The sequence below is a fragment of the Molossus molossus genome, unplaced genomic scaffold (genome assembly GCF_014108415.1).
Source record: "Molossus molossus isolate mMolMol1 unplaced genomic scaffold, mMolMol1.p scaffold_m16_p_6, whole genome shotgun sequence".
NCBI classification, from domain to species: Eukaryota; Metazoa; Chordata; class Mammalia; order Chiroptera; family Molossidae; genus Molossus; species Molossus molossus.
The window spans coordinates 113,256,256-113,272,078 of NW_023425399.1; positions in this window are offsets into that span (position 1 = coordinate 113,256,256).

Genomic DNA, 15,823 nt, shown 5'->3' on the forward strand with positions numbered 1-15,823 from the left:
TTTTGGTACTTGGGGTCATGTACAGTAGTTCTTGTCGTTGTCCTCATATGCATTTCACACCCTTTATTTCTGTTTCTTGACTCACTGAAAATATCTGGCTTGTCGCCTATAAGCTAAATCAAGTATTGCATGAGCACAGCTATGGGGCCAGACAGGCACAGACTTAAAACCGGCTTCCAGCCTTCTTCGTTTCAAGGTTGTGGGTGAGCTAATGAACTCTTGCTGCAGATGATAAGACCAGCTCAAACAAGGAAGCGAGAACGAGCTGTTCCCCATCTCACTCAAGAAGGATCTGGCCTCAGAGACTCAAAAAATACCAATATTCTCTTTCTCGACCTCTTGGCTTGGCTTCTCTCGCTGGGTTTGTCTCATTCTCTTGGAATACTGGCAGGATTGTACCAAACTGTAGGGGAAGAGAGGACTGTGGTCCGTGCTTCCATCCTTTCTAGAAGAAAAAACCGGCTTCCCTCTCAACACCTGTGTATCCAATCCATGAAAAAAATCCCCATCGGGATCATCATCATTAAGGACCTGATCCTACATTACTTATTCATGCTCTGAACAGAAGGGCAGGATATTGTAACTGTACCAGTTACCGGGAGTTGGGCAGAAGACTTCCATGAAGGAAAGGGGTTGGGGGGTACGAACAGAAAACGGGGAGAGAGAATCTTGGGTACGGGGGGAAAAAACCAGAGGCCTCTATAACCTCTAAGCCTCGGCTTCTCCAAGTAGAAGCTGGGATTAATAGTACGAACTGATAAAATTAGGACCCAAGCAGATTACTTAGAAATCACTTGCCCCAGACCTCCGTATCGGGGAGTCACTATAAATAATAGCTGCCTCGGGGGCTGTCAGACCCCAGGTTGCCTCTTTCTATGGGCTGAATATTTGTCACCCCAAGTTCATGGTAACATTGAACCCCCAGTTGTGATGGTGTTAGACGTGGGACCTTTCGGATGTGACTGGGTCCTAGGGTGGAGCCCTCGTGAGTGGGGTGAAGAACACAACAGCCGCCTGTGAACCAGGGAGTGGGTCCTGCCAGGCACCGAACCTGCTTGCGCCGTGACGTGGGTTTTGCAGCCTCTCGACCTGTGGGGAGTAAGTGTCCACTGTTTATAGGCCGCCGGTCTATGGGCTTTAGTTATAGTCCCCAGGAGGCTGAAGCAGCCCACTTTCTGGGAATTCAGTGCAACGTCGAACCAGGTCCTCGTACTGCCTGAACGTGGAACCACAGGGCAGCAGCCCTTGCCTTCATCGAAGCGATCTTGGGGCCCAGAACAGCCTTGCACCCACCTCAGCAAGGGGGGTGAAAGGTCAGCCGAAGGGGGAACACACCTGGGTTCAGGCAAGAGAAGGTGACTGGAGCTACCTGTGGGGCTGACTCCTGAGGCAGAGGCAGGGCTGGTGTCTCTACTGGCAGGGTTTCTAGGGGATGTGTGGGTGGGGCTGGCAGCCCTTAGAGGGAGAGGATGTGTGGTCTGGCTACTTGCATAGGTGTAACTGCAAGGAGACCAAGGGGGGCTCCACCCCCAGGGGGTTCAAGCTGGACACCTGGGGTAGTGACCTGGAACCTCGTGTTTCTCAGAATTCTTTTCATATATCAAGGGAGGAGGGAGTTGGGGACCTTGGCTGCCACCCAATCAGGAGGCTCTGCTGGCATAGGTGCCCACAGCCATCTTCAGGCAAAACTCCCAGCAAAACCTGGCCCGGTGGCTCAGTTGTTGGAGGGTCGTCCCCTACACAAAAGGCTCAGGTTCGATCCTCGGTCAGTGCCTATACCCAGGTTTCGAGAGGCAGCCAATCAATGTTTCTCAAATCAATGTCTCTCTCTCTCTCTCTCTCTCTCTCTCTCTCTCTCTCTCTCTCTCTACCTCCCCTTCCTTCCTCTCTTTAAAAATGAATAAAATTTTTTAAAAATAATAAGTATAAAAAAAATTCCAGCAAAAAAGGGATTGCTCTGACCCTTTTCCCCTCATTTTTCAGAGGGAAGGAATGATTGGCCTAATGGGGAAATCCTTTTACTTTTACAATGATATAAAAGTTACTTTTACATTAACTGGAATACTAATGTATTTATGGGGTCAATGTTTTTTAAAAAAAGGCACAAGCAAACAGGATTCCCAAACGAGGGCTTCGATCCGGTGGATATGTGGACGATATTCACAGTCCCCGGGGCAGGCAAACATTCTGTGTCTTCCAGAAAAGTCACCTGGACACCAGCCTGTCGTATTTAAAAATAAAGATCATGATTTATTAATAATTCTGATCTCTAAGAAGAAACAATGGTTGGGCCCGAGGTTTCATCCCCTACTTACAGATTTTCCTATTCATGCCCCATAACTCTGTCCTGTGAATTTACATAATGTTTAATTTTTAAGGGGACTGTCAGATTCTAATTTATCTTCCCAACACCAAAATAGAAAGTTAATAAATATTTCATACCATTTTGAAGTGGACGGATTGGAACAAGGTATGTTCATGTTCCATTTCAAGTAGCAGAGTAGCTCTCTCTGCACAGTTTAATAAATAGGGATCATGATTATAGATGCGGAGAAGCAGATAGAATGGCTGCCATCACCGTCTCTGCTCAACATTGTCCTGGAAGTTTAATTTGGGGAAATTAGGCAAGAAAAATAAATAAAAGGCATCCAGGTTAGAAAGGAAGAGTAAATCTATTTCCATTTGCAGTTGAGATGACCTTATATAGAGACAAACCGAAGGAACCCACAAAGAAATTATTAGAGCAAAGGAAAGACTTTGCCAAGGTTGCGAAATAGAAAATCAATACACAAAATCAGTTATATATCTATCTATACATTAGCCAGCAACAATCCAAAAATGAATTAAGAAATAATCGCATTTATAGTTACTTCCAAAAGAATAAAATACCAAGGGATACATTTGACACAATAAATGTGATACTGTACACTGAAAACTACGAAATGTCATTGAACGGAATTAAAGACCTAAATAAATGAAAGACATCTGTGGCAGGGGTTAGAAGATTTAGTATTATGAAGATGGCAATACTCCAAAACTGAATTACAGATTCGAAGCAATCCCTTTCAAATACCCAGGTGCCTTTCTAGAAGACACTGACAAGCTTCTCCGTGCGGGAATAATATAGACACCATTGGCTGATCTTCATATGGAAATCAAGGGAATCAGACTGGCCAAAACAGTCTTGAAAGAGTACAAAGTTGAAGGATTTACACTTCCCAATTCCAAAACTTATTACGAAGCTGCAGTGTTCAAGACTCTCAGGTCCTGGAATAAAGATATATATATATATATATATATATATATATATATATATATATATATTATCTATCTATCATTGGAACAGAAGTGGAAGTCCAGAAATAGTCGCTGACATTTATGGTCAATTGCTTATCAAGCAGTGTGCCAAGACAATTCAATGAGAAAAGAACAGTCTTCTCCACAAGTGGGACAACTGGATATTCACATGCAAAAGAATGGATTTGGATCCATACCTCACACCATATATTTTAAAAAAAAAAACTCAAAGTGGATCAAATACCTAAATGCAAGAGCTATAACTATAAAACTCGGAATACAACGAAGGCCTGAATCTTGATGAGCATGAATTAGGCAAAGTTTCTTAGATGCAAACGCAAAAACATAGCAAAGAAAACAGATACATTGGACATCGTCCAAATTAAAACTTCTGCGCTTCTAAAGACATTGTTAAGAAAGTTAAAAGATAACCTGAAAATGAGAGAAAATATTTGTAAGTCACATGCCTAGCAAGAGTCTATTATCTAGAATACGCAAAGAACTTCCGCAACTCAACAATGAAACAACAAATAATTCCATTTAAAAATGTGCAAAGGATCTGAATAGACATTTCTTCAAAGAAGGTGTACAAAGTGGCCAATAAACACATAACAAGATTCTAAACATCATTACTCATCAAGGAAGTACAAAGCAAAAATCCAGAGCGACATGCCCCAAAGATGGCTGTACTCAAAAACGGGGGGAATCACTTGGTGGAGGAAATTAGAAATCTCACACGTTGCAGCCCTCTTTGCAAAGCCAAAGGGGGAAGCCACCCCAATGCCCCCCAGGGGAGGAATGGATAAACAAAATGTCCTATATCCACCCCATTGAATAGTATTCAGCCTTAAGAGAGAATCAACCAGTGACGCGCGCCACAACGTGCATGAACTTGGAAAACTTTATATTCACTAAAAAGAGCAAGTCACAAAAGGCCACACAGTGGACGATTCCGTGTATCTGCGTATCAGTCTGCTCAGGCTGCTGTAACAAAATGCCACGGGCTGCGTGGGTTAAACAACAGAAACTTATTTTTGCACAGTCCTGGAAGTAAGAGGTCCGAGGTCAAGGTGCTGGCAAATTTGGCTTCTGGTGACAGCCCCTGGCTATGACCTCACCTGGCCTCTCCTCCCTGTGTGCAGAGAGGGAGGGAGAGGCTCCCTGGTGACTCTTCCTCTTATAGGGGCACCAGGCCTATTGCATTAGGGCCCCACCCCTTCAACCTCATTTATCTTTCATTACGTCCGGAAAGGGACTCTCTCCAAATACAGTCACATTGGGCGTCAGGGCTTCAACATATGAGGTTTTGGAGGAGAAATAGTTCAGCCCATAACAACACGAAATGTCCAAAACGGGCAGATTCGTGGAGCCAGAAAGCAGGTGGTTGGTGGTCAGGGGCCGGTGGGAGGGGCCTGGGGCCTGAGTGAGACGTGGGTACAAAGTCTTTCAGGGGCGGTGGGATTGTTTTGGTCCCAGGCAAAGCTGATGGTTGTCCTGCACCGTGAATTTGCTAAATGCTGCTGAATTGTACACTTTACTTTTTTAAATCAAAGACAGTCCCGTTAGCACAGAAAACTGGAGAGCGGCCGGGGCTGCATCAAGAGCCGGGTGTTGCAAAAGGCACATTCGCACTGAATTGTACACTGAGCGTTTTTACATTTTGTGTGATGCGACTCGCCCCTCAGTTAATAGGAAACGGATGCAGTGCGCCCCCGCCTCTGTCAGATGTGGAAGCTGAGGTCTGAGGACAGGCAGCTTCAAGGCAGGTCACAGAGTCGGCTCCGGAGGTTCCGCTCCCCCCTCCCACGGAGGTGTTCGGGTCTCAGGTGACTTTCCCCGCGGGAGCGTTTCCGTGTTTGAGGGCACTGCTGTCCTCGGAACAAAGGGGCGGATTGTGGGCAAGTCCTGACTCTGCGATCCTGCCTCCCCGGGTCCAGGGGGAGTCCTTTAATGAGGGAGGGAGGACGGCGACCGGAATAGAGGCAGAGAAAGGGGACAGTGTTTGCTGACAGCGGAGAAAGGGGACAGAGGGGGAGGGGAGGTGCCGACTGTAACTCTGTGCATGTCCTTTGGCCTAAACGGCTCCCCTGAGATGGAGGCAGGAACTGGGACAATGGTCCCCATATCGGAGCACAGTCCCGATGCAGCCCTGGGCACAGCAGGGCCCCGGAGCGGGGCCAGGGCTCTGCAGCAGGACACTCCCGGACAAGCAGAGACGGAGAAACGGGAGCTCAGCACGAGGACCACGAGGACCGGAGGCCAGCCAGCTGATGAAGCATCGAGCCCGCCAAAGACACGTAACCCTCTTCTTGGCGAGAACCTTTCTCAGGAAGGCGGGTGCTGTGTCCACCGTCCTCTCAATGAACGCACATCAGTAGCTGTAGCTGAAAACCTCACAGCACCGAAGAGCAGAATAGTTAAAGCCACCAGGGAAGGTGCCAGAGTGGCTCAGCCCAGGAAGGCACAGACTTATTCCCAGTGGGTCTGCAAATGATTGTGCCAAGTGACACAACGCCCCGAAGAAGTGTTAGTTAGATGAGGGTGGTATCCGATTGTATGGTGGGGCACAGTCTCTCCGGCACGGAGCAGGAGTCCTCGAGAGACGGTCAGGGAGGTGGAAGATCTCAGCTGTCAGTCACCTTCCTGTCGGTGACTTTGAATCTGCCTCTTTCAGCCGACGTGGACAGCAAATACAAAAGATGCTGGTAGCCCGGCCAGTGTAGCTCAGTGGCTGAGCATTGACTCAACAGAGAGGTTGCTAATTTGATTCCCAGTCAGGGCACATGCCCAGGTTGTGGGCCTGATCCCCAATGGGGGGCATGCAGGAGGCGGTCAGTCGCTGTTCTCTCTCATAGTGGTTTCTATCGCTCTCTTCCTCTCCCTTCCTCTCTCTCTAAAAAGCAATAAAGAAAAAATAACTTTTTAAAACAAGGGATGCTGGTCGGCTTTTTCTTGTATCCACGAAATGAACAGTGAGGGGGTCTTCGGAGCACTCATGAGACCGTCCCAACGATGTCCTGAATGGCACAGCCAGAATTTGAATTGTTTACTCTGTGAACAATGAAAATTCTTTTCCTGTGATGTCTCTCTTGAATGGGGAAGGCCTCCTAAATGATCATTATCAGCTAGTAGTCAATATTGTATCCTTCTGACTTTCTAATCCATATTTCTTTTAGGATTTCAGAAAGGCTTATTCAGCGGTTCCTGCTAGGTTTAAGTAACGAGCTTACCGCACTTAGCAATTTGGCCACTTGAAACATGTTTTGAAAAAGATACAAAAGGAAATAAGTTATGGCCCCTGCCTCAGTGGGACTTAGAGTTCGGGAAAATCTAGAATTTTCGCTCAGACCCTCGTGTGTATTTACCTTTTTTTATGCAACCTTTGAAACAAGTATTGGCCTGAGAAAGCACCTGATTTCGAATCGAGGTGCAGCCTTTGCAAACCGTGTACATTGGCTCTCCCCTGGGTGTCCCTGCACCCTGTCTTCATGGGCCTGTCCTATCCTACCCAGCTCACGATGTGTTCAAGCACCGCTCACGAATGCACACAGGGTCGCAGAAAGGAGAAGACACTCTCCAGGTCAGGAAAGCCACACCACCCTCGGTCCCCGTCCTGACCACGTGCAGCCCAGCCTCACGCCAGAGGTCTCTCCACAGATGTTCCCTCCATGCTCCTCAAATTCCTAAGGCGACCCTCCTGCGCCCGATTTCCCTTCAGCTGTCAACTTAATCCCTGCTCAGGCGTCCGCTGCTGTGGTGAGGCGTGGGTGGTTAGTGCTCGTGAGCTGAGCTCCCGTGGAGGCCCAGAAGGTCGAGAAGGCAGCTGAGAGTTTGATGCCTCTGCAGTGCCAGCCACTGGACCTCACACGTTGTGCAGTGTGTTGAATGGGTGAGCAGATGAATGAAGAAGCAGATGAATGAAAGGATGTTACCATGACAAGGGAAACCTTATTATCTGGGATGTACTCTAAGTCTGGCTCAGCAACCCAGGCAACAGAGAGAAGTGCCATCCCTACCGCCCTTGACTGTCCTTCTCCTTCCGTCATCTGCTCGTGTTTTTCTGCTAAAGCGCTCGGCCAGATCCACGACTCCCAACCACCTCTCTTTTGCCCATCCATCCCCAGAGGCATGTCCTTCCGCTACTTAGGGAGTTGGTACAAAAAGATGACGAGGGCCCTGGCCGGTTTGGCTCAGCGGTTAGAGTGTCGGCCTGCGGTCCGGAGAGACCCGGGTTCGGTTCCCACTAAGGGCACGTACCTCGGTTGCAGTTTGTCCCCGGCCCTGGTTGGTCGTGCGGGTGGCAGCCACTCGATGTGTCCCTTTCACATCGATGTTTCCCTCTCTCTCTTCCTCTCTCTCCCTCCCACTCTATCTGTACAAAAAAATGGAAAAATGTCCTCGGGTGAGGATAAAAAACAAAACAAAACAAACAAAAAAAAAGATGACGAGGGCAGCAAGAGGCACAGTGAGGGGCAGACAGGCTGCCGCAGACTCCGGAGAGAATGTAAGCGCCTCCAATTTTAGAACGCAAGACCTTTGGAAGGTATCTAGTCCAGTGCCTCCTCTTACAAGAAAAACCCAAGATCCAGCAAGAAGCTCCTGCCCAAGGGCACAGAGCGGGGACTAGAAGCCAGGGTCCGTGCTCCCCGTCCTTGCGGGTGGTTCCCAAATGCTGGTCCACAGACGCGGGCATCAGGGTCATCTTCCCACACACGTCACAGACGAAGGGAAGCGCGTTCACTTACCCGGGTGAGCGCTTCTCTCCCTGGTGCGTGGCATAAAGTAACGTCCTGTTGCGTCCACGTCGGAGGACATTCCGGTGCCACACTTTCGGGTCCCATGCCTATCGTCACGTTTCAAATTAAAGTCAGAACTAGGTCTGAAATGAAAAGCCATCACCGAGGTTAAAAATAGGCCCGCGTCTGGTAACAACACCTTCGCCTGACTCGAAGCTAAGGCTCGGCCACCTTCAGGACTTTTCAAGACCCTTTGGTCGTTTTTACGCCTTCGGGATCCCACGCCACTTACGGAAAGTAGGCGTGGAAGTTCCACGAGTTCTCTCATGATCTGCCCTGTCAATCCTGTGCAGGTTTTGGACAGAAGCCCGCAGACTCACTTTCGCTATTTATGTCGACATCCCTTCCGGTCCGAAACACGCCCACTTATTCAGAAAGAGCAGATGATGAAATCAGAGATCTGAGTTTAAGATCCAGCTCCACCATCCCTGGGCTGATGCATGTCCGTCCGTAGAGCGGAAATGATGGTGACGCTATGTTTTTCGGTGCTGTGGAAGTCAAACGTGATGATGCGTAAGGAAAGGTCTGGTAAATCTCTTGGTTTCGGATTTACCAGTGTAAGTTCCAGAGAGGAAAAGTAATGTGCTTAGACTAGACCTTCCTTTGGCGAACAGGTCAAGACAGATCTCTTGACACCTGCTAGTGAAGTGTACTCATCTCCAGCTCTGAGATGTGATCATCACGGAGAACAGAAGCAAAATAGGACGAACCTTTCCGGATGGAAGGCCAGCTTTAGAGCAACTCACTCTCCTTTGGTCAACAGCAGGCAAATAGCAGGAACTTCCTGCGCTGTTGCTGATTTTCACACAGATCTTACAAAGATAAGTTTACGGAGAGTTTGCATTGCTTTTGACAATGTGGTCAATGTGTGGCTTGTTCCACAAGTATTATATTTTTTAGGTTTGAAATTGTTTTAAAAAATCACAGAAAACAGCCCAAGAAAGGAAAAAGTGACCGTACGATGTCAAAGCCCCGAGTGAAAGTGTACTGAGTAACGTATGAGCTCCTCTGGGGCCACGTCCACAGTTCGCTCCGTGTCACTAGAGGGCGGAGCCAAAACCCTGTTTCCCGGTCCCAGTCACTCCAAGTCTGTGGCTATTTGCGGGGAAGCTTCTGGGGGCTTCGTCACCTTTCTTCACACCGAGAAGTAGGCCGTGAGCGAGTGCTGGCCTGGTGGAAAAGCTGTCGCTCAGAACGGTGTTGGATTCAGTGGCTAGGAGGTACCCGAGGGAGGATAACAATCTCCCTTGTTAAATGTCAAAGACCCCGTTTGTCTTACTAAACTGGGTTTTCCATTTGGAAGTATTGATCAGTTCCGGCAGGGAATTTTGGTGTGCTGGGGGGGTGGTTTTACTGCAAAATAGGACACGTGTCGCTTGGAAACTGAAGCAAGCTAAATCCAGTAACACGTGGGAAAATAAAACAGGTCTGTACTGCGGGGCTGTAGGTGTATGCCTTGTGGGGAGGAACACGCCTGCCTGTACTCCCAAGGTTCTTCTGGCTGGTTTAATAATCAAATAGACCTGAGGCAGATTAGCAAGTAACCAAATACGTATGCGAGCCCCGCATACACGAGAGAGTCAGAGATCCCACACGCACTGGAGGTTCAGAGACAGAAAGAGAACACGGGGTACAGAAGACATCCTGAGCCCTGGCCCGTGTGGCTCAGTGGTTAGAGTATTGGCCTGCATATCAAAGGGTCTTGGGTTTGATTCCCAGTCAAGGGCATGTACCTGAGTTGCAGGTTCAGTCCCTGGCCCTGGTTGGGGCATGTGCAGGAGGCAATCAGTCTATGTCTCTCTTTCATATGGATGTTTCTTCTCTCTCTCTCTCTCTCTCTCTCTCTCTTCTCCACTTTCCCTCCCTTCCATTCTCTCTAAAATCAAATATATCCTCAGGTGAGGATTAACAAGGAGGAGGAGGTGGTGGAGGAGGAAGAGGAGGTGGAGGAGGAGGACGAGGAGGTTGAGGAGGTGGAGGAGGTTGAGGAGGAGGAGGAGGAGGAGGAGGTGGAGGAGGTGGAGGAGGTTGAGGAGGAGGAGGTGGAGGAGGAGGGGGAGGAGGGGGAGGAGGTTGAGGAGGAGGAGGTGGAGGAGGAGGAGGAGGGGGAGGAGGGGGAGGAGGGGAAGGAGGTTGAGGAGGAGGAGGTTGAGGAGGAGGAGGAGGTGGAGGAGGAGGAGGAGGACGAGGTGGAGGAGGAGGAGGAGGAGGAGGAGGTTGAGGAGGAGGAGGGGGAGGAGGGGGAGGAGGAGGAGGAGGGGGAGGAGGAGGAGGAGGTTGAGGAGGAGGAGGTGGAGGAGGAGGAGGAGGAGGAGGAGGTGGAGGAGGAGGAGGAGGAGGAGGAGGTGGAGGAGGTGGAGGTGGAGGAGGAGGTGGAGGAGGAGGAGGAGGAGGAGAGGAAGGTGATCATGACATCCTGAGCTAGGGATGAAGTAAGGTGACTTGGGGGCTTCTAAGGGCATTGCAAGGTGATGACAAGAGCAGATACTTAGTGCATGGAAGTCTGCCCTGCCCTACAGACAGGTCAAAAGAGGTTACCTCTAACAGTCACTCATTATGTGCAAGGCCCCTCATTCAAATTCTTCTGGGTAGTTAAGGGAGGGGCAGAAATGTGTCTTGAGCCTGACGCTAATTTGCCTTTAGCTCAGGACAATCTGCACACCAGGCAGGCACACCTTGGGATGACTCGTTCTAACCCCACAGTGTGATGTCTAATAAGACTTAATCACTGTCTGTTTTAATGACCTGTCCATATTTTCTCTAGTCTTGGACCTACGTGCCAAAGTGCCTGGCCAATAAGTATCCCAATAATATTTGAGTGAATATCGATTCCGATTAATTTTTCTCTCTCTCTTCTGTGGGTGTACCTGTTGGGAGGAATGAACAACTTTGTGGAAGAGGTGGGGAGTGGGTCCCTCTGCCCGGGTCAGAGGATGAAGGGCGTTGTGCTGGCTTGGGGAACCACCTGAAATCTGGGGGTACCTCCACATGGGCACAGTGTGCGTCCTGCCTACCCTCTCTGGGTTGGGAGGCACAATTGGGCAATTCCTTTAGAAAAATCTGAAAAGAGAGACTACAACTCTGTAAACTCAGTGTGCAACCCATTCCTCTTGGCCATCTTAACTCCAACTTGTTAGGAAACAGTTGAATCTGAGATAAAAATCTCCTTGCAGGGCACGGTTCGTAAATGAAGGAAGGTATCCGGGAAGTCTATGAACATGTGCAGCCTTTTCCAACAACTGCTCTTTTATAAAGAATCATTTCTTTATTCATGACAGATTTACTTCATTGCTTTAGCAACCGGAGCAATGGTGAGATTTTAGAACAGGGAAAAAGTGGCAGTACATCCTGCATACTTTTCCAAGGTGTGTCTCTGGTAGGAAAAAACGAACCGGGTGTGGCGGAGGCCACAGGGGAAGCTGCAGGCTTATGCAAACAAAGCCTCAGAGGACACCTCTTCACAGACACGGAAAACTCGCGAGCTCGGAGTGCACTCGGACACTCGGATTGGAGCCAGAAACAACCGAGAAACAGTCTTACTGAAAATTTGGAAGTAATATTTTAAAGGCTTTTTTTCCTTCTTTCTGTTGAACAGTGATATATTTCTTTACACAAATTTGTAGGGCATTATGATGCAAAGCAAAATACTGGCTGAGCTTAAAGGAATTCCAAAGCATTCAAGAGCTTGAATTTGTGTGAAAACGAGTACTGTAGGGTGAATGTCAATAAATGGCATTGTTCGCTCGTGTGGGCATGCAGGAAAACTTCGTGGGATCTGGCTCACGGGTGCAGAGGAAGGGCCTTATTTACCTTTCTCATACCCAGAAACAAAGGATCCGCGCCGTTTAACTGTGGTTACAAATAAAATACTTGGTGCTTTATCTCTTTGTTTACTCAAAATTAATTTTCTCAAAACTTCATTGCCATGCTACATAAGACAAAGGTCTGCAGCATAATATTCACTCCCGTATACTCCAGCAAAAAATGTTTATAAAAAAACGTATCAGGAATTTCTGACAGTGTTTTGGAGAGAAAAAAATGTGACATTTTTTTGAGTAGCAGTGGAATGTTGTTTTAGTGGGTGGAAACAGTAACAACACACTCAGAAACAAAATACTTTTTTTTATTTAATGGAAAATACTTTTCAAACATATTGCACTGTATCTATAAAAAACGTCAAAATCAGACAAAGACTTGAGACTTTATTTACATGGACAATGGATTAAAAATTCTAATGGAGAGCAGTGTTTTCAACATAGTGATTGTGTTAATGTGGTCTGGTAATTAGTGCTTTTCTTTGTTTTTTTACAAACATGATGATATAGATACAGATAGATAAGTACATAGGTAAACAGATAGAGGATAGGTAGACAGACAGATATGAAAAACAGCCAATTGATATCACATGTATGTCAATGGTTTTCCACATGTATAGTTTAAGTATGGGAGTAAATAGCAGAATCATTTATTTAACTTAAAAAGCTGTATTGTTTCATCAGCTGTACTGCATTGCTTAGGATCAGGGGTAGGTTGTTGACATAATTATCAATATCTATTAATGTCCACATATAAAATAAGCACTCAGAAATTTTATGCCAAAAATGTACTAAATGAAAAAAACAAAAAAACAAAACATGCATTCAAGCTTACCATCTCCTGTTGCATACAGGACGACTTTCTCAGAATTCTTCTCGTGTGGGCACGAAGCCTGTCTCTAGCTATCATTAATGATGCAAGCTATCATCTCTACCTCTGTCAATATTCCAATATTCTGATGAGAGGAGAACACAAATCAGAGAGTGGTCAGTGATTCCAAGTCCAGCTGGACTATATTAGGAGCTGATACATGATAAATACTTTTCGTATAAATTTGTCCCAAATATTGGGTGCGCACTTATGTACAAAATTATTTGTTGTTTTCCTGAAATTCAAACTCAGTGGGGCCTCTTTCGTTTTATCTGACAACCAAATTGTGTGGCTATTGGTAAAACCAGCTTAACAGACAAGCAATCCTGACCTTTTACTTTGGTGCATTTATGAAAGTCACATCATGCAAAATAAAAGTGATTTTGATCTTGCTAAACATGAGCTTCCACTTAACCAGAGATCACCATTTGTATTATCAGATACAACTATACGTTGGTCAATTAAAATGCAAATTGAGGCTATTTTTCCTGATGAACAGACTTCAGAGATGGGTAAAACTCATGAATAACTGATTAATGGTGAAACATGGTATGTGGGTTTTAACGGCACCGTTAGATAAGTCAATCAGAGAAATTGGAAGCAGGAAAGGGAATGAATGGCTCTATAATTATAAGATGTTCTGTGGATGATACCACAGCAAGACATCTCCTCAGGGGAATGTGGTACGCAGGGCTATTTCTAGGAAGAATTGGGGAACATGTAATCTTATTATATGCTTCCTTCTCTTCCTAACCATCAGTTTCTGTCCAGCTGGAATCTAGTTAAATAAATTTCAGAGGTTCCCTTGAGGGAAAAGAAGGCACAAGAAGGCAGAGCCTTTGTTTCTTCTTTGGCTTGAGAAATGGGGGTGGGGTGCATGGTGAGTGTATGTACCATCCGCCCGCAATAACCAGTGGGGAGAGGAGGTGGGGAAAATGGGGTCAACCTCTGTTTTCCTCTGCGCTCCTCCAACAACGGGCCCCTCCGAGACAAAGACCGAGGCCATCTGCGGTCAAGAACCTACAAAATGGCCCTGGCCGGTTTGGCTCAGCAGTTAGAGCATCCGCCTGCGGTCCGGAGAGACCCGGGTTCGGTTCCCGCTAAGGGCACGTACTTCGGTTGCAGTTTGTCCCCGGCCCTGGTTGGTCGTGCGGGTGGCAGCCACTTGATGTGTCCCTTTCACATCGATGTTCCCCCCCCCCTCTTCTTCTCTCTCCCTCCCCCTCTATCTGTGCAAAAAATGGAAAAATGTCCTCCGGTGAGGATTAAAAAAAAAACAAACAAAAAAAAAACCTATAAAATGTGGTCAGCTATCATTTCTAACCGAAGCCAGCGTTCCAGGAGGTATAGATGTTAGGGGCAAGGGATAAGTCATGGGTTACTTAAAATCAATCCATGTATTGTGACGATCAACAATGTGCCAGAGAATCATCCCCAAGATGTTTCCATCCGTCAGTCAGGTCAGTTCATGAAACGCACTTTTCTTTTTTTTTAAGATGGAAATTAATTTATTCTCTTTCTCGGTTTCAGTAAGAAACACATTTGTTATACATTCAACAAGGTCGTATTCACTTTTTTTTTACTTTTTATGGACAATTTGCCAATTGCTTTTTTTTTTTTAATTTTTAATTTATTTTTTTGTTACAGATATTACATCTTTTTTTACCCCATTGGCACCCCCCTCCCCACCCCACCCGGGCCCCGTCCCCCGGCTTAGTTGTCCATGTCCATTGGTCATGCATACATGCATATAAGTTCTGTGGTTTATCTCTTCCCACCCCACCCCCTCTTCTGAGGGATGTCAGTCTGTGCCCTACTTCCATGTTTCTGGGTCTACCGTATTCCTCAGACTGTTATGTTATGAAACGCACTTTTCTCCCATGTGTCTCGTGTCTCCCCCTTCACTCCTGCACCCCGGCCTCAGACACAGCCAGCGCCCGCAGGGCCTCCTCCGAGCCTGCCTGCGAAGCCAGGCATGCCCCTGCCGCCCTTCTAATTGACCCCCGACACACCGTGCTCACACCTAGAGCTGGCCCTCATTCCCCGCTGGTCACTGTCCTTCTGCACACGACTTCACTGTGCTCTGGCCTGTGACTCTACCAGGCAGAGATCAAGTGATTATCTGAACGTTTGGTTCCGAGTGAAAACGAGAACGTAACGATTTGTCTTGCAGTTTTGATCTCTTGGTCATCAGTCTTGAAGGTGGGGAGACCTTATGATCCAAGGGTCTTAGATTTATGTAAATGAATTCTTTCTTCCCGTCGATACAGAAACGTTAAGAGATTAACGATTTGAAGAGAGCCAAAGTAAAGAAAAAAACAAAGCCGACAAGTGGTTAAGATCCGTAAGGAGGCCGTGCGTGACTGGGATTGATGATAGTTTATCACACTTGGTTGTAAAGCTAAAGCAGAGTAAAATCTGATTTACACGCGGAGAGCCACGTAACTGGTATTTCCCCCGAAGAACATTGTCTTTTCTTAGCTAGTTCAAAAAGACTCCATCTGATGAAAAACTTGAAATTGTTTTTACTTAAGATAAACTTCTATGACCGTAGGTTCTCTGACATGATCTCATTTGAGAGGGAGGTGATGAGGAGCAGAGCCGTTGGGGCAGGACTAACCTGTTCTTGCCGAAAAGAAGGCCAGCCAGCCAAGACTTCTCAATGCTGCTCGTGGAGCTAATATTTTGTACAAACATATTCATAGATTTTGTGTTTGCTGTACTTTAACAAATTGTTTCTAACAGTATCTGCTCATTTTTCACACCGATGCCGTATAGTCCCTTTCATTGTCATCTTGCATTGTTCCTGTCTTCCCAGTCACAGGAATAAATCATTTATGGATTGCCTTCCAATACAATTTCTGAAGCCCATTACTCAATGAAGGGGAGCCATAATTTTTAATACCAGGCACTTTAATATTGACTTGACAGTAATTAGTCTAGTTTTTTCCCCTAGTAAACAAAATGGGATGCCCATATAAAATTTTCACGGGAAATCCAAGTAGGAGTTGACCACGAAACCGCGTGGAGCCTGAAATGCCACT